We start from the raw sequence: 19048 nt of genomic DNA, 5'->3' as shown, positions 1-19048 counted from the left end.
AGCTTACAGCACCTGGTATTCCCAGGCGGTCTCCCATCCAAGTACTAACCAGGCCCGACCCTGCTTAGCTTCCGAGATCGGACGAGATCGGGCGTTCTCAGGGTAGTATGGCCGTAAGCGACAATTCCTTTCAAAATTTTGCATTTTATACATGTGGTCTTTATTGTGGCAAATACTTCAATCCAAAAATACGTAACAAGAATCTGAAACTATAACCACAGTCACAAATGTGTAACAACAATCTACAATGCATGATTGAAGTCACAGATATATGACAAATATCAGCAAATGTGTACAATGGTTTGTTGGCACATACACATGGTTAAATGCGGATAAAAATCCGTAGATGGGCGAAAACGGGACTGTTGAGTGTTATTGTATGACTGCTTGTTACTGTAATGTGCTTATTTGCCACAAGGGGTGCTGTCGCTAACAGACAATGCGATGTTAGGCCAGTGTTAAAGCCTTATTTCGCTCTCTCTGCTTTTGGCTCTGGAGAAGAGCAGTTCGTGTGTGTTGCTGAAATAAACTACGCCAGTTGGCTAACGAGAGAAGTTGTCTACATATCAGAATTATTCTTCTGCTGCGACTGGGCATCAAGGTCTAATCCTATGATGCCACATGACCATGGATTTTATCAGGTTATGGGCCCAGAGTCGCGAGAATAGATTCTGAATGCAGTAACGAAGTGCACGTTAGCACGGTGAAGCAACGGTAGCGAGTTAGCTGCAAGGTATAGCTAGTTTAGCGGCGGGAGTACCGCGGGAAGCTAAAGCTAGGCTAACGGACAGTAAAGCGGAGCTACGAACACACAAGCCATGGCGAACAGAAGCAAAAGCAAGTGGCCCACCTTCGATGGGAGAGCAGATGAGTACGAGCTCTGGGAAGAGAGGATGTTGTGCTGTATGCACGGAGTGGGTTTGAAAGAGACGATTTTGAAAGAGCCGACCGGCCCACTGACAGAGGAAGCCAGGGCCCAGGACGACAAGCTGAATGCCGACGCATATTGTGCGCTGGCACCACTCCTCGACAACACAAGTTTAGGACTCATATTCAGAGACACAAAAGACAAGGGCCGGGAAAGTCTCAGAGTGTTGCGAGAACACTATATCGGCAAAGGTAGGCCCCGCATCGTCTCCCTATACATTACGATGACGGCGCTGAAGAAAGCGGACACAGAGACTGTGACTGAATATATCATCAGAGCTGAACAGATTATCACGGCGCTGAGACGCGCGGGTGAAGCGCCGAGCGAAGGGTTGATGATGGCAATGATTATGAGAGGGCTACCGGAAAAATATAAGCCGTTCACGTTAATGGTGACACACGGCTCAACGGACGTTTCGCTGGGGGAGTTCAAGGCCAAATTACGGAACTTCGAGGCAGCGGAAGACACAGGATCGCTCGCCGAGGAGGCGGAAGAGAGAGTGATGAAAGCACGGGCGGCGCAAAAGAAGAAAAGCGGACCGCCGACGGGGCTGGCGTGTTGGCGATGCGGCGAAAAGGGTCACCGTAAAGATGACTGCTCAAAGACTGTTTGGTGTAGTTTCTGTAAACACACGGGACACGCGGACCAAGCATGCCGGAAGAAGCGCGGACAGAGCGCCCGTTACGCACGCGTCCAAGATGGCGGAGAAGATGACGACGGTGGCAGCCATGAAATGCAACATGATGACGCCAGCAGAGCAACTGGAGGTGAGGATTACTCCTTCAGGATGGAGACTGAGGATACCAGCTGGACAACACAGCAATTGCAACGAACGGTACTGATTGTGGACACAGGTGCATCGTCCCACATTATGAATGACAAAAGACGGTTTAAGAACTTTGTGAGTGATTTCAGGCCGGAGAAACACAGCATGGAACTAGCAGATGGAAAACGTGTTTTTGGGCTGGCACGAGGCAAGGGAGATGCACAGGTATGTTTAATCGACAGTAAGGGGCGTCGGTGTAAAGTCGCGTTAAAGAACGCCCTATACATCCCATCCTTCCCTCAAGAACTGTTTTCTGTGAAGTCAGCTACGGCTAACGGTGCCGAAGTGTTCTTCAAGGAAGGTGAAGACGTTCTTACGGCACCTGATGGGGCAACATTTGACATTTATGTGCATAACAGAATGTACTACTTGAAAACAGCGTGTGATGAAAACGATGTGTGTAAAGTCAGCCATGATATTCAGACATGGCATGAGATAATGGGGCACTGCAACTATGAGGATATATTGAAATTGCAAAATGTAACAGTTGGCATGCACATTAGTGGTGCAAAACACAAGCTTGTTCAAGAATGTGATGTATGCATAAAAGGCAAGTTCGCCCAAACGAGAAACCGAACTCCAACTGACAAGGTAAAGACACCGCTAGAACTGGTGAACACAGATTTAGCTGGTCCGATAAGCAACAAATCCATTGATGGTTTTAAGTATGTGCAATCTTTCACAGATGTGTATACAGGGGCTGTATTTGTTTATTTTTTGAAAGCAAAAAGTGATGCTCTTCAAGCTACAGAGAAGTTCTTATCTGATGTAGCACCTTATGGCACTGTGAAGTGCATACGGTCAGACAATGGAACAGAGTTCACAAACGGAGACTTTAAGACACTGCTACGAAAGAATAAGATTAGACATGAAACCTCCTGCCCTTATTCCCCACACCAGAATGGCGTAGCAGAGAGGGAATGGCGTACTCTCTTTGAGATGGCCAGATGTAATCTTATTGACTGCAACTTACCAAAGAGCCTCTGGCACTATGCTGTTCAGGAGGCAGCATATACAAGAAATAGGTGTTTTAATAAGCATACTGGCACCACACCATACACAGCACTGACAGGGAAAATGTGTAACTTATCTAGGATGCACAAATTCGGGTCAATATGCTATGCCTATCAACAAGACAGGGGTAAACTAGACTCTAGATGCGAAAAAGGACATTTTGTGGGGCACGACAAAGGCAGTCCAGCCTTTCTAGTTTATTATCCCAGCGACAGAAAAGTACAAAAGCATAGACTGGTAAAGTTTGTCACCAGGACAACATGTGAAGACGAAACTCAGACTTATGAGTTAGAACTGGAACCTAGAGTGAGTTGTGAAGTCAAAGACACCACACAACCAAGTGTGAGCACAGACATAAAAACTGGTGGTTCAAAACTACAGAAGGACGATGATGACAAGCACCCTAAAGGGACACCACAGGTCCCAAGCAGTGGGAGATATCCTACTCGAGAGCATAGACCACCGGGTTATCTAAAAGATTATAGTCAAGACAGCAGTGAGGAGGAGGACAGTACACTTGTGAGTATAGACTACTGCTACAGAGTAATATGTAATATTCCCCAAAACTTTAAAGAGGCCATGACATCAACTGAGTCAGAAAGATGGAAGAAAGCAATGGATGAGGAGATGAAGTCCTTAGAGGACATTCAAACTTTTACTTTGACTAAATTGCCAGAGGGCCGGGAGACAGTGGGAGGAAAGTGGGTCTATTCAATCAAGGAAAACAGTGATGGACGTGAGATGTACAAGGCCAGGTTTGTGGCTAAGGGCTATAGCCAGAGAGCAGGAATAGACTATGGTGAAACATTCTCACCGACAGCGAATCTGACTAGCGTACGGGTAGTAATGCAAAAGGCTGCCCAGGATGACTTAATCTTACACCAAATGGACGTTAAAACTGCATATTTGCACGCCCCCATTGATAGAGAAATATACATGGAACAACCTGAGGGTTATGAGAAAGGAAGAGATGGGCTAGTGTGTAAGCTGGAGAAGTCCATTTACGGCCTAAAGCAATCTGGACGTAATTGGAATTTATTACTTCACAAATACCTAACAGAGAACAAATTTATCCAGAACCCAGCAGACCACTGTGTATACACAAAGGGGTCGAAAGTAGAAGGGAAAGGGATAATTGTTATCTGGGTGGATGACCTTATTATTGCAGCCAATAACACAAGTGGATTAGAACAAGTGAAGAGCATGCTCTCCATCAAGTTTAAAATGAAGGATCTAGGCAGATTAAAACATTTCCTTGGCATGTAAATATTTGACATTCAAATGTCATGTTATTGTTTTTTTTGTCTTTGTGAAAGTTGTACAGTATACAAGCCATTCATAAGTGGGAGTGTTGAGTGTTATTGTATGACTGCTTGTTACTGTAATGTGCTTATTTGCCACATGGGGTGCTGTCGCTAACAGACAATGCGATGTTAGGCCAGTGTTAAAGCCTTATTTCGCTCTCTCTGCTTTTGGCTCTGGAGAAGAGCAGTTCGTGTGTGTTGCTGAAATAAACTACGCCAGTTGGCTAACGAGAGAAGTTGTCTACATATCAGAATTATTCTTCTGCTGCGACTGGGCATCAAGGTATAATCCTATGATGCCACATGACCATGGATTTTATCAGGGACCATTTGATTGGCTGTGTTCTTACAGGTGACGTTTGCTACAGTCCTGCCGCGGACGACTCGCAAATGCGTGTGCTGATTTGCAAATGCGTGTCAGGAGACTTGTGTGTGACTCCGTAGCTACACGTTCGGACCACATGGCGGCACTAATATTATACCAGCCCCGTACCACCAATATAGACACCAATAACAAGGGGTGGCGTTCACTCCGATCCACCCATGGTCATGTACCATTTATTTGACATTATTTAAATTAAATTGGAATAAATGGAAGAATAAAGTGGAACGAATAAAATAAGAACCAATGATATAACCAGTGAAGCTAAAAAAAATGAATGAAGCTTCTCCACACCTGCTAATTGCCACATTAACTATACTTCCCTTTATTGCATTCAGTAAACACAATTTTTTTAAATTGATTCATTAACTTTTTATTTAGTAAACACTCACTGCACCAACCCAACCGGACTGCATCGGGTCATCTGTCTGCTACACCTGTAGACTACGAGAGTCCCCTTTTGGTCTTAATGTGGAGCTCCGGAGCCACACTCAAGTCTCCAGACACGCATTTGCAAATTGCCACACGCATTTGCGAGTCGTCCACGGCGAGACTGTAGCAACACCCAAAGGCAGGGGACGCTGAATGTTGGCAATTTGTGCTCTCAGCCTGTCAGGCGAATATGTGGAAATTTATAAAAAAGCAGCTCGCATACTTGCTTACATTTGTCAAAGTTTTTTTTATTTATTTATTTTTTGCGGTGCAAAAGCTTACAGCACCTGGTATTCCCAGGCGGTCTCCCATCCAAGTACTAACCAGGCCCAACCCTGCTTAGCTTCCGAGATCGGACGAGATCGGGCGTTCTCAGGGTAGTATGGCCGTAAGCGAGAATTACTTTCAAAATTTTGCATTTTATACATGTTGTCTTTATTGTGGCAAATACTTCAATCCAAAAATACGTAACAAGAATCTGAAACTATAACCACAGTCACAAATGTGTCACAACAATCTACAATGCATGATTGAAGTCACAGATATATGACAAATATCAGCAAATGTGTACAATGATTTGTTGGCACATACACATGGTTAAATGCGGACAAAAATCCGTGGATGGGCGACCTGTAAAAACGGGACCTTTTCTTACAGGTGACGTTTGCTACAGTCCTGCCGCGGACGACTCGCAAATGCGTGTGCTGATTTGCAAATGCGTGTCAGGAGACTTGTGTGTGGCTCCGTAGCTACACATTCGGACCACATGGGGGCACTAATATTATACCAGCCCCGTACCACCAATATATACACCAATAACTTGGGGGGGCGTTCACTGCTATCCACCCATGGTCATGTACCATTTATTTGACATTATTTAAATTAAATTGGAATAAATGGAAGAATAAAGTGGAACTAATAAAATAAGAACCAATGATATAACCAGTGAAGCTAAAAAAAATGAATGAAGCTTCTCCACACCTGCTAATTGCCACATTAACTATACAACAAATTGTACAGGTTGGAGTTTCTCGTGGTGGACCAAGTCGACAAAATCCCCATATTGGGCCGGAAGGCCAGTGAGGCCATGAAACTAATTAAAGTACACTACGAGAACATCCTTACCATTGATGACATTGTGAAAAAAGAATTGGAACAGGTCAAAGAAGAAGGACAACAGGATTTCATAACGTTGGAGAAAATAAAGACTGAGTTTGGCGATGTGTTCACTGGTGATGGCTGTTTGGAGGGCGAGTATAACATTGAAATAAACAGTGAAGTGCCGCCTGTTAAACTGCCGAAACGCAGAGTACCCGTTTCACTGATGTCTCCACTGAAAGAGGAATTAAAAGATCTTGAGAGAAGAGGTATTATCGCACCGGTTGAGTGTAGCACTGACTGGATAAGTAGCATGGTGACAGTGATGAAACGCAATGGAAAACCGAGAATCTGCATAGACCCAAAACCACTCAATCGAGCGCTGAAAAGAAGCCACTTCCCTCTTCCGACGATTGAGGATATACTTCCGGAAATGGCAAAGGCGAAAATGTTCACAGTGTGTGATGTGAAGCATGGCTTCTAGCATGTTAAATTGGGGGAGGAGTCAAGCTACCTCACCACGTTTGCCACTCCATTTGGTCGGTACCGTTGGCTGAGAATGCAGCGCCGGAAGTATTCCAAAGAAGACTCATACAGGCGCTAGAAGGAATACCGGAAATATACATCATCGCTGATGATGTGTTGATCACAGGTGAAGGGACATCGCTGGAAGAAGCAAGTAGAGACCACGACAACAAACTCAGGTGCTTCCTAAACAGATGTAGAATGCGAAACATCAAATTGAACTTTGAGAAGATAAAACTACGGCGACAGGCCGTGCCGTATATTGGATATTTGTTGACAGCTGAGGGACTGCAGATAGACCCGGAGAAGGTGCGTGCAATCCAAGAGATGCCGAGGCTGACGGATGTCAAGGCAGTACAGAGACTGGTTGGGATGATAAATTACTTGTCCAAGTTTTATGACCACTTGTCTGATGATTGTGAAATATTACGCCAACTTACACACAAAGAGAATGTGTGGGAGTGGACTGACACACAGGAGGAAGTGTTTAATAGACAGAAACACAAAATTGCCAGTGCACCCATTTTGAAGTATTACAATCGGGACGAGGAGTTGACACTTCAATGTGATGCATCAGAGACTGGACTGGGGGCTGCTCTGACACAAGGAGGTAAGCCTGTAGCATATGGGAGCCGGTCCTTGACACAGACAGAAAGGGGCTATGCCCAGATAGAGAAAGAATGCTTGGCTATAGTCTATGGGATGGAGAAGTTTCACCAATACACGTATGGCAGGCAGGTGACGGTACAGAGTGACCACAAACCGTTGGAAAATATTCACAAAAAGCCACTTTTGAGTGCACCAAAGAGACTACAGAGGATGTTACTCCGATTACAGAAATATAACATGGAACTGACCTATGTACCAGGCCGTCATATGTTGCTGGCTGACACACTCAGTAGGGCATACTTGCATTTTATACATGTGGTCTTTATTGTGGCAAATACTTCAATCCAAAAATACGTAACAAGAATCTGAAACTATAACCACAGTCACAAATGTGTAACAACAATCTACAATGCATGATTGAAGTCACAGATATATGACAAATATCAGCAAATGTGTACAATGGTTTGTTGGCACATACACATGGTTAAATGCGGACAAAAATCCGTAGATGGGCGAAAACGGGACCATTTGATTGGCTGTGTTCTTACAGGTGTCATGATCCGCGTCGGACAAGACCGGGGTTTTGTTATTGTTTTCATGATCATGCGGTTTTGTTATTGTTTTCTTCACCTCCCGGCCATGTGCACTTGTTATTGTTTTGATCTGCTGAGTAGGGGCGTTTCCCCTCAGCACCTCGCCCTCACCAGCCATGCACCTGTTCCCCGTCAGCTCACACACCTGATGCCCATCCGCACTCCTAATGACTGAACTATAAAAACATCTCATCCCAACAACTCATTGTCGGAACATTACTCCGTTTGGACTGTCACGACCGCTCCCTGATCTCCTTCACGGCCATGTTCTTGCTCTCGCTCCCTCTCATGTCCCTGGGTTTTGTCACTGTCTTGTTCCTCGGCTTTTGTTCTGTTTAGTCACGTTTAGTTCGTCTTAGTCATTTTGCACCCTGCCACGTTTGTTTGTCCACGCCATGTTGTTTGTCCTCATTTGATTAATTTAATAAATTCCCTTTAGTTTACCCTTTTCCCTGCTTCCTCGCACCTCTGGGTCCACCTCCTCCTCGCCTACCGGCGAACCTGACAGAATGTTCCGACCAACCACGGACCCAGCGGGAAGCTCTCGGCGGCGTCATCGTCGTCGCTGCTCGGACTACCCCCCTCAGCCTGCCGACCAATCCCGCGTCCTTCACGTAGGTTCTATTTTTCGTTCCCCACCGGTTTTCTCCCTGCGTTTCATGAAAATGTTAAGGATTACCCACCTGTCATACCTCCCCATTTTATTATAGATTCAGATTACCAAGAAGATTTTGAGCGGAATGCCATTACACCACCTCACATTTTAGTAGACTCAGATCACGAGGATGACTTTGAATACATTTATGACCAGTTGTATGCCCAGCATGACACAGATTCCGTTAGGATCCGTCACTTTCCTCCCCCCGAACAATTTCCGTCACCTTTTTCTTTTGACCGTTTTGAGACCACCTCCCACGTTACCTCGCGTCGTTCACCTCGTCCCAAATCACGTAGATCACGGCCACGTCGTTCACCACGTCCACAGTCTGTTTCCGCTCCTAGTCACGTTCCCCTCGCGTTTCATAGCTCACGTTCACCAGCACCAGTAGTCACGGTCCCTCATGTTTCCCGTTCCCCTGACTCCCTATGGCGGCAGGCTGATAGGGATCAGTTCCCCCGTCTCAGCTGCGCCCGGCCCGGCTGCTGCGCCCGGCCAGCTGCAGCCTCCACGTCAGATGCACAGACCATGCCGCCCCCACGTCCGCTGCAGCCTCCAGTGCCGGCTCCTCGTCCGCTGCAGCCTCCAGTGCCGGCTCCTCGTCCGCTGCAGCCTCCAGTGCCGGCTCCTCGTCCGCTGCAGCCTCCAGTGCCGGCTCCTCGTCCGCTGCAGCCTCCAGTGCCGGCTCCTCGTCCGCTGCAGCCTCCAGTGCCGGCTCCTCGTCCGCTGCAGCCTCCAGTGCCGGCTCCTCGTCCGCTGCAGCCTCCAGTGCCGGCTCCTCGTCAGCTGCAGCCTCCAGTGCCGGCTCCTCGTCAGCTGCAGCCTCCAGTGCCGGCTCCTCGTCAGCTGCAGCCTCCAGTGCCGGCTCCTCGTCAGCTGCAGCCTCCAGTGCCGGCTCCTCGTCAGCTGCAGCCTCCAGTGCCGGCTCCTCGTCAGCTGCAGCCTCCAGTGCCGGCTCCTCGTCAGCTGCAGCCTCCAGTGCCGGCACCTCGTCAGCTGCAGCCTCCAGCGCCGGCTCCTCGTCAGCTGCAGCCTCCAGTGCCGGCTCCCCGTTCGCGGCAGCCTCCTGTGCCGGCTCCTCGTCAGCGGCAGCCCCCCGTGCCGGTTCCTCGTCCGCTGCAGCCCCCCGTGCCGGTTCCTCGTCCGCTGCAGCCTCCAGAGTCCCACTCAGGCTCCCCATCAGCTGCTGAGCCCCGTTCAGGTTCCCCGCCAGCTGCTGAGCCCCGTTCAGGCTCCCCGCCAGCTGCTGAGCCCCGTCCCGGCTCCTCGTCAGCTGCTGAGCCCCGTCCCGGCTCCTCGTCAGCTGCTGAGCCCCGTCTCGGCTCCTCGTCAGCTGCTGAGCCCCGTTCCGGCGCCCTGCCGATGGCCCAAGTCCATGTGGCGGCGGAGCACGTTCCGCGTCCGCCCCAAGTCCATGTCCCGGCGGAGCACGTTCCGCGTCTGCCCCAAGTCCATGTCCCGGCGGAGCACGTTGTGCGTCCGTCCCCAGTCCATGTCCCGGCGGAGCACGTTGTGCGTCCGTCCCAGGTTCACGTTCAGGCGGAGCACGTTGTGCGTCCGTCCCAGGTTCACGTTCAGGCGGAGCACGTTGTGCGTCCGTCCCAGGTTCACGTTCAGGCGGAGCACGTTGTGCGTCCGTCCCAGGTTCACGTTCAGGCGGAGCACGTTGTGCGTCCGTCCCAGGTTCACGTTCAGGCGGAGCACGTTGTGCGTCCGTCCCAGGTTCACGTTCAGGCGGAGCACGTTGTGCGTCCGTCCCAGGTTCACGTTCAGGCGGAGCACGTTGTGCGTCCGTCCCAGGTTCACGTTCAAGCGGAGCACGTTGTGAGTCCGTCCCAGGTTCACGTTCAGGCGGAGCACGTTGTGCGTCCGTCCCAGGTTCACGTTCAGGCGGAGCACGTTGTGCGTCCGTCCCAGGTTCACGTTCAGGCGGAGCACGTTGTGCGTCCGTCCCAGGTTCACGTTCAGGCGGAGCACGTTGTGCGTCCGTCCCAGGTTCACGTTCAGGCGGAGCACGTTGTGCGTCCGTCCCAGGTTCACGTTCAGGCGGAGCACGTTGTGCGTCCGTCCCAGGTTCACGTTCCGGCGGAGCACGTTGTGCGTCCGCCCCAGGTTCACGTTCCGGCGGAGCACGTTGTGCGTCCGCCCCAGGTTCACGTTCCGGCGGAGCACGTTGTGCGTCCGTCCCAGGTTCACGTTCCGGCGGAGCACGTTGTGCGTCCGCCCCAGGCTCACGTTCCGGCGGAGCCTGTCCCGCGTCCGCTTCCGGTCAAGGATCCGACGGCGCCTGTCCTGCGCCCGTTGCAAGGGCCTGCCCCGGCAGCGCTCAACGACCCACGGTCGCTCCTGGCTCCTGCCTCGGTGGTGGACGACGACGCGCCGCCGCTTCTCGTCACGGCCTCGGCGGCGTCCGACGGTCCACCGCCGCTCCACGTTCCTGTCTCGGCGGGGCTGGAGGACCAGCCGCCGCTCCACGTTCCTGTCTCGGCGGGGCTCGAGGACCAGCCGCCGCTCCACGTTCCTGTCTCGGCGGGGCTCGAGGACCAGCCGCCGCTCCACCTTCCTGCCTCGGCGGGGGTCGACGACCAGGCGCCGCTCCACGTTCCTGCCTCGGCGGGATTCGACGACCAGCCGCCGCTCCACGTTCCTGTCTCGGCGGGGCTCGAGGACCAGCCGCCGCTCCACGTTCCTGTCTCGGCGGGGCTCGAGGACCAGCCGCCGCTCCACCTTCCTGCCTCGGCGGGGGTCGACGACCAGGCGCCGCTCCACGTTCCTGCCTCGGCGGGATTCGACGACCCGCCGCCGCTCCACGTTCCTGTCTCGGCGGGGCTCGACGACCAGCCGCCGCTCCACGTTCCTGTCTCGAGTGCGCCCGGACGTCCACCTGAATGGCCACGGGTGGACTTAGGCCCGACCCTGCTTAGCTTCCGAGATCGGACGAGATCGGGCGTTCTCAGGGTAGTATGGCCGTAAGCGAGAATTCCTTTCAAAATTTTGCATTTTATACATGTTGTCTTTATTGTGGCAAATACTTCAATCCAAAAATACGTAACAAGAATCTGAAACTATAACCACAGTCACAAATGTGTCACAACAATCTACAATGCATGATTGAAGTCACAGATATATGACAAATATCAGCAAATGTGTACAATGATTTGTTGGCACATACACATGGTTAAATGCGGACAAAAATCCGTAGATGGGCGACCTGTAAAAACGGGACCTTTTCTTACAGGTGACGTTTGCTACAGTCCTGCCGCGGACGACTCGCAAATGCGTGTGCTGATTTGCAAATGCGTGTCAGTGACAGATGCAATTTCAACATCCCAAACAAAACAGTGCTCCTCTGTTAGGAGGAATCCCACCCTTTTTTTTTTTTTTTTCCACAATTACAATTACCCTTAAAAATAAGAATCCCAAAAGCATGTGATTAAGTAGTAAAGTCCTTGTACCGCTGCGGCTTGTGAATAACTCTACCACTCCTAGTTGTCATCGGCCTATCCCTATCGGACGGAGCGGCTGGCTGAGGTTGTATTGGACTCGCTTGGGTGTTTGGTGGATCCTCAGCCTCCATGTCTATTGGCCTCACATGTGGATCTCCCAGAGCGTGCCTGAGGTGTCTACGGTTCCTTCTCAGAACAGCACCTGAATCCAATTCAATGTCATAGGATCTGCAATCAACACAGTTTTTCACTCTGCCCAACCTCCACTTAGTGTGGGGGTGAAAAGGCTGAACCCTAACACAATCGCCAGGTTTTAATGCATCGAGATCCCTAGCAGAGCGGTTGTAATAAGCACACTGGCGGAATTGATTTTTCAGCAGTACTGGCCCTGCTCTAATCACTTTGGGCCGAAGAAGGCTGGGCTTGACTGGGAGCAGTGTCCTTGTAAGGCGGCTCAGCAGTCTTTGCGCCGGGCTTGAGTCTAGTCCTTGTGACGGTGTATTGCGGTGATCCAATAACGCAAGATATGGGTCCTGCCCAGCCGCTTTAGCCTTTTGCAAAAGTCTTTTTGCTGTCTTCACGGCAGACTCTGCTTTGCCGTTACTCTGAGGGTAACCTGGAGATGATGTTTGTGCTCGAACTCCCACAGCCGACTGAACCTGTGGAAATCCTCCGATGAGTATTGAGGTCCATTATCTGAAATTACAGTGCTGGGAATGCCATATCTAGCAAAGTGGGCTTTCAGTTTCTTTATCACTGTGGCAGATTTAGTGTCAGGCAAAAAGTCTATTTCCCAATAATTCGAGTAATAGTCCACTGTCACATGGTAGTTCTTGTTCTCAAACTGAAAAATGTCGACGCCCACCTTTGCCCATGGCCTGTTTGGCAAATCATGTGGGTTGAGTGTTTCCTTCTGTTGTCTGTCATCTACTGACCTGCAGATGTCACAACGAGTGATGTGTGCTGTAATATGGTCATTCATGCCAATCCAGAAAACGCATTCTCTGGCTCTCCTCAGACATCCTCCGACACCTAGATGAGATGAATGCAGGCGGCTGGTGATGTCCTTCTGGAGTGCGGTAGGTATAACAGCACGTTCACCTTTAAAAACAATGCCATCTTGGTGACTCAGTTCACCTTGAAACGAATAGTATGGCCTGATCTCCGGCGGTATTGATCTTTTGTCTGATGGCCATCCCTGTTGCATCATCTTAATAAGAGTTTGAAGCGTTCTATCTTCTTCCGTAGCTACTCTAATCCTGCTCAGGCTGTCATTGGAGATAGGTAGGTGCTGTACCATGTTAACAGTTTCTATGTCAGCCTCAACAGAGCCCAGGGGTGAGCATTCTGGGAGATATGCTCTACTCAACGTGTCTGCTAGTAACATGTCCCTGCCTGGAACGTACACTACAGTCAAATCATATTTCTGAATGCGCAGCATCATTCTTTGGAGTCTCTTTGGAGCACTCAACAGAGGTTTCCTCACAATTGTCTCGAGCGGCTTATGATCGGATTGGACAGTGACCTTACGCCCATACGTGAACTGATGAAATTTCTCTACACTGAAAACCATGGCTAAAAACTTTTTCTCAATCTGAGCATAGCCACGTTCCGTCTGCGTGAGTGCTCTGCTTGCAAAAGCAATGGGCTTGCCTTTCTGCATTAGTGCTGCCCCCAAACCAGTGTCCGATGCATCGCATTGCACCACTAAATCCTCCTCAGGGCAGTAATACTTCAGGACAGGAGCACCTGCAATCATCATTTTAAGTTTCGCAAAAGCCGTTTCATGTTGCTCCATCCATTCCCATTCAACATCTTTGTGTGTCAACTGTCTCAGTACCTCACATTGGTCTGAAAGCTTGGGGCAAAATTTCGCCAGATAGTTTACCATGCCCAACAGTCTTTGCACTGCCTTGACGTCTGTGGGCCTCGGCATGTGCTCAATGGCACGGACCTTGTCTGGGTCTACTTTCAGTCCGCTTGCTGTGAGCCTGTGTCCAATGTAATTGCACTCAGCCTGTCTCAGTTTGAACTTGTCTGGGTTCAATTTAATGTTCTTTTGTTTACATCTGTCCAGAAACTGTCTCAACTTTGCATCATGGTCTCTTATCGCATCTTCCTGTCTCTCACCCTGGCCTGTAATAAGCACATCGTCAGCAATGATATACAGACCAGGCAGTCCATCCAATGCTTGATTCAATTTCCTCTGGAAAACCTCAGGTGCCGGACTAATCCCCATGGGCATCCGGAGCCATCTGTAGCGCCCAAATGGGGTGGAGAATGTGGTCAGGTAGCTAGACTTCTCTTCAAGTTTGACATGCCAGAAACCACTTTTAACATCACACACTGTGAACAGTCTAGCTTTAGACAAGTCTGGGAGTACATCTTCAATAGTTGCCAATGGGAAGTGACTGCGCTTGAGAGCCTTGTTTAAGGGCTTTGGATCAATGCATATTCTTGGCCTGCCATTTTGTTTTTGTACTACCACCATGCTGCTGATCCAATCGGTGCTACAGTCAACAGGTGCGATAATACATCTGCGCTCGAGGTCTTGAAGCTCCTCCTTCAGTGGCTTCAGCATGGCGACAGGCACACGTCGCTTTGGCAGCTGTACTGGTTTGACACTCTTGTCCACTTCCATTGTGTACTCTCCTTCCAGACACCCATCTCCTGAGAACACATCTGCAAAGTCCATCTTAATCTGTTCAAATGTCCACTCTCCTTTTGTCTCTTTCTCTGTTGTCACAATACTGTCCATTGCCATGATATTTTCATAATGCACCTTGATAAGCTTCATAGCCTCACTGGCTCTTTTTCCTATAAGTGGGACAGTGCAGTCCTCATCCACTACTTGGAACTCTAGCCGATACAGTTTCTGGTTTCTTGGGTTCCTCAGCTTAACTTTACACTTGCCCAGTGGTTTCACCTTGCTACCATTATACATCACTAGTACTGACGTCGTCTCATCCAGTCTCGCATCCGTGTTCAGCAGGTTAACGGGTAATACGTTACATGTAGCGCCGCAATCAATTTGGAACTTTACCATATTTTTCCCCAAGAGCATGCCTGCAAACAGCTTTGTGTCACTTTCCTTGTTAGAGCTTATGGTATTCACATTTTCAAGTTTTGTCACCTCTCTAACACACAGAATGTCCTCATATTCACTTTCAACGTCCTCTACACAGTGAATCGACGTCTTTCGCTTGACTTCCGTGCGAGCTTTACATTTTGCCGCAAAATGGTTGTCCGAACCACACTTTTTGCATTTCTTGCCAAAAGCCGGACATTTGTATTTGCTCCTCTCGTGCGTCCGACCACAGTACTTGCAATCCACCATGTTGTCTTTCTGTCCTTGCTGCTGGCGTGAAGCTCCGTGGACGACATGAACTTCCTCCACTTGTCCAGCAATGGTCCTGCAATTTTCCCGGGACAGCTCCGCTGCTCTGCACAGCTGAAGGCAAGCATCCAAAGTCAAAGCCTTTTCCCTCAGTAATCTTTCCCGCATGTTGGCTTCACAAATGCCGCACACGATTCTGTCTCGAATGAGGGAGTCTCTCAAGTTGGCAAAGTTACATGTCTTAGCAAGCAGCTTCAATTCGGTAACATAGTTGTCAATAGACTCACTGGGTCCTTGGTTCCTCGTGAAAAATGTGTACCTCTCCACAGTTTCATTCACCGCTGGACTGCAATAGGTGTCGAATTTCTCAATCATGTCTTCCAACGTCCACTCCGCCTGCGCTGTGTCCCCCATGAGCGTATCGAGCAGCTCCCTGCCGCCCTCGCCGACCAGGTACCTGAAGAGCCGCACCCGCCTCTTCTCGTCATCCTCGGCAACAGTTAATCCAACATAAAGTTGAAACTCGTCCCTCCACGCCTTCCACGTTTTGGACAAATGGCTGGAGTCCAAACACAACGTTTGTGGCGCTTTCAGCCCGTCCATGCTCGGAGCTTGCCTGGCGATGCTAACCTCCGCTAATCGTTAGCGTCTTGTCGTCTCCTCGGTGGAAACAACGATTTACCAAAAAAATCCGGCAAAATCCTCCGCCGCTGCCACCATGTTTAAGTGGGGTTTTCTAAGAAAAGATACAAGTCCAGTTTCTTTGCTCTGACCCAACTTGGCCAGCGTTTATTTCCAACAACGTGTTCCTCGAATGCCCTGCAGTCATAACAACAGGCTTACACACATCCAACTGCCCTGCAGTGCCCCCTACTGATGCACCTGATAACACAGCATACCATATTGTTACAACGTTTGCTACAGTCCTGCCGCGGACGACTCGCAAATGCGTGTCAGGAGACTTGTGTGTGGCTCCGTAGCTACACGTTCGGACCACATGGGGGCACTAATATTATACCAGCCCCGTACCACCAATACATACACCAATAACAAGGGGTGGCGTTCACTCCGATCCACCCATGGTCATGTACCATTTATTTGACATTATTTCAATTAAATTGGAATAAATGGAAGAATAACGTGGAACTAATAAAATAAGAACCAATGATATAACCAGTGAAGCTAAAAAAAATGAATGAAGCTTCTCCACACCTGCTAATTGCCACATTAACTAAACTTCCCTTTATTGCATTCAGTAAACACCATTTTTTAAAATTGATTCATTAACTTTTTATTTAGTAAACACTCACTGCACCAACCCAACCGGACTGCATCGGGTCATCTGTCTGCTACACCTGTAGACTACGAGAGTCCCCTTTTGGTCTTAATGTGGAGCTCCGGAGCCACACTCAAGTCTCCAGACACGCATTTGCAAATTGCCACACGCATTTGCGAGTCGTCCACGGCGAGACTGTAGCAACACCCAAAGGCAGGGGACGCTGAATGTTGGCATTTTGTGCTCTCAGCCTGTCAGGCGAATATGTGGAAATTTATAAAAAAGCAGCTCGCATACTTGCTTACATTTGTCAAAAGTTTTTTTTATTTTTGCGGTGCAAAAGCTTACAGCACCTGGTATTCCCAGGCGGTCTCCCATCCAAGTACTAACCAGGCCCGAACCGGCTTAGCTTCCGAGATCGGACGAGATCGGGCGTTCTCAGGGTAGTATGGCCGTAAGCGACAATTCCTTTCAAAATTTTGCATTTTATACATGTGGTCTTTATTGTGGCAAATACTCCAATCCAAAAATACGTAACAAGAATCTGAAACTATAACCACAGTCACAAATGTGTCACAACAATCTACAATGCATGATTGAAGTCACAGATATATGACAAATATCAGCAAATGTGTACAATGGTTTGTTGGCACATACACATGGTTAAATGCGGACAAAAATCCGTAGATTGGCGAAAACGGGACCTTTTGATTGGCTGTGTTCTTACAGGTGACGTTTGCTACAGTCCTGCCGCGGACGACTTGCAAATGCGTGTCAGGAGACTTGTGTGTGGCTCCGTAGCTACACGTTCGGACCACATGGGGGCACTAATATTATACCAGCCCCGTACCACCAATACATACACCAATAACAAGGGGTGGCGTTCACTCCGATCCACCCATGGTCATGTACCATTTATTTGACATTATTTCAATTAAATTGTCAAAGTTTTTTTTTATTTTTTATTTTTTTGCGGTGCAAGAGCTTACAGCACCTGGTATTCCCAGGCGGTCTCCCATCCAAGTACTAACCAGGCCCGACCCTGCTTAGCATCCGAGATCGGACGAGATCGGGGGTTCTCAGGGTAGTATGGCCGTAAGCGACAATTCCTTTCAAAATTTTGCATTTTATACATGTGGTCTTTATTGTGGCAAATACTTCAATCCAAAAATACGTAACAAGAAACTGAAACTATAACCACAGTCACAAATGTGTAACAACAATCTACAATGCATGATTGAAGTCACAGATATATGACAAATATCAGCAAATGTGTACAATGGTTTGTTGGCACATACACATGGTTAAATGCGGACAAAAATCCGTAGATGGGCGACCTGTAAAAACGGGACCTTTTGATTGGCTGTGTTCTTACATGTGTCGTTTGCGTGTGCTGATTTGCAAATGCGTGTCAGGAGACTTGTGTGTGGCTCCGTAGCTACACATTCGGACCACATGGGGGCACTAATATTATACCAGCCCCGTACCACCAATTTATACACCAATAACATGAGGGGGCGTTCACTGCTATCCACCCATGGTCACGTACAATTTATTTCACATTATTTAAATTAAATTGGAATAAATGGAAGAATAAAGTGGAACTAATAAAATAAAAACAAATGATATAACCAGTGAAGCTAAAAAAAATGAATGAAGCTTCTCTAACCTGCTAATTGCCACATTAACTAAACTTCCCTTTATTGCATTCAGTAAACACCATTTTTTAAAATTGATTCATTAACTTTTTATTTAGTAAACACTCACTGCACCAACCCAACCGGACTGCATCGGGTCATCTGTCTGCTACACCTGTAGACTACGAGAGACCCCTTTTGGTCTTAATGTGGAGCTCCGGAGCCACACTCAAGTCTCCAGACACGCATTTGCAAATTGCCACACGCATTTGCGAGTCGTCCACGGCGAGACTGTAGCAACACCCAAAGGCAGGGGACGCTGAATGTTGGCATTTTGTGCTCTCAGCCTGTCAAGGCGATATGTGGAAATTTATTTAAAAAAAAGCAGCTCGCATACTTGCTTAGATTTGTCAAAGTTTTTTTCATTTATTTATTTTTTGCGGTGCAAAAGCTTACAGCACCTGGTATTCCCAGGCGGTCTCCCATCCAAGTACTAACCAGGCCCGACCCTGCTTAGCTTCCGAGATCGGACGAGATCGGGCGTTCTCAGGGGAGTATGGCCGTAAGCGAGAATTCCTTTCAAAATTTTGCATTTTATACATGTTGTCTTTATTGTGGCAAATACTTCAATCCAAAAATACGTAACAAGATTCGGAAACTATAACCACAGTCACAAATGTGTCACAACAATCTACAATGCATGATTGAAGTCACAGATATATGACAAATATCAGCAAATGTGTACAATGATTTGTTGGCACATACACATGGTTAAATGCGGACAAAAATCCGTAGATGGGCGACCTGTAAAAACGGGACCTTTTCTTACAGGTGACGTTTGCTACAGTCCGGCCGCGGACGACTCGCAAATGCGTGTGCTGATTTGCAAATGCGTGTCAGGAGACTTGTGTGTGGCTCCGTAGCTACACATTCGGACCACATGGGGGCACTAATATTATACCAGCCCCGTACCACCAATATAT

At 48.6% G+C, this 19048-nt stretch overlaps 5 non-coding genes across 5 annotated transcripts; all 5 read right to left on the bottom strand.

Annotated features, from left to right (window-relative positions):
• On the bottom strand, positions 1-119 carry LOC148331170 (5S ribosomal RNA). Its single transcript, XR_015845358.1, has one exon. It is a non-coding gene; the product is annotated as a 5S ribosomal RNA (ribosomal RNA).
• A 5042-nt stretch (positions 120-5161) lies between these two features.
• On the bottom strand, positions 5162-5280 carry LOC148331169 (5S ribosomal RNA). The gene has a single exon (XR_015845408.1). It is a non-coding gene; the product is annotated as a 5S ribosomal RNA (ribosomal RNA).
• Positions 5281-16769: 11489 nt separating this feature from the next.
• LOC148331168 (5S ribosomal RNA) lies at positions 16770-16888 on the bottom strand. The gene has a single exon (XR_015845490.1). It is a non-coding gene; the product is annotated as a 5S ribosomal RNA (ribosomal RNA).
• Positions 16889-17410: 522 nt separating this feature from the next.
• On the bottom strand, positions 17411-17529 carry LOC148331167 (5S ribosomal RNA). The gene has a single exon (XR_015845427.1). It is a non-coding gene; the product is annotated as a 5S ribosomal RNA (ribosomal RNA).
• A 985-nt stretch (positions 17530-18514) lies between these two features.
• Positions 18515-18633, bottom strand: LOC148331166 (5S ribosomal RNA). Its single transcript, XR_015845379.1, has one exon. It is a non-coding gene; the product is annotated as a 5S ribosomal RNA (ribosomal RNA).
• Positions 18634-19048: the final 415 nt, after the last annotated feature.

Source organism: Idiotropiscis lumnitzeri, chromosome 9, assembly GCF_059441095.1.
Source record: "Idiotropiscis lumnitzeri isolate Australia: NSW breed Sydney's pygmy pipehorse chromosome 9, RoL_Ilum_1.0, whole genome shotgun sequence".
NCBI classification, from domain to species: domain Eukaryota; kingdom Metazoa; phylum Chordata; class Actinopteri; order Syngnathiformes; family Syngnathidae; genus Idiotropiscis; species Idiotropiscis lumnitzeri.
The sequence above is the reverse complement of the archived record's forward strand: the minus strand, read 5'-3'. Positions and strand labels throughout refer to the sequence as shown.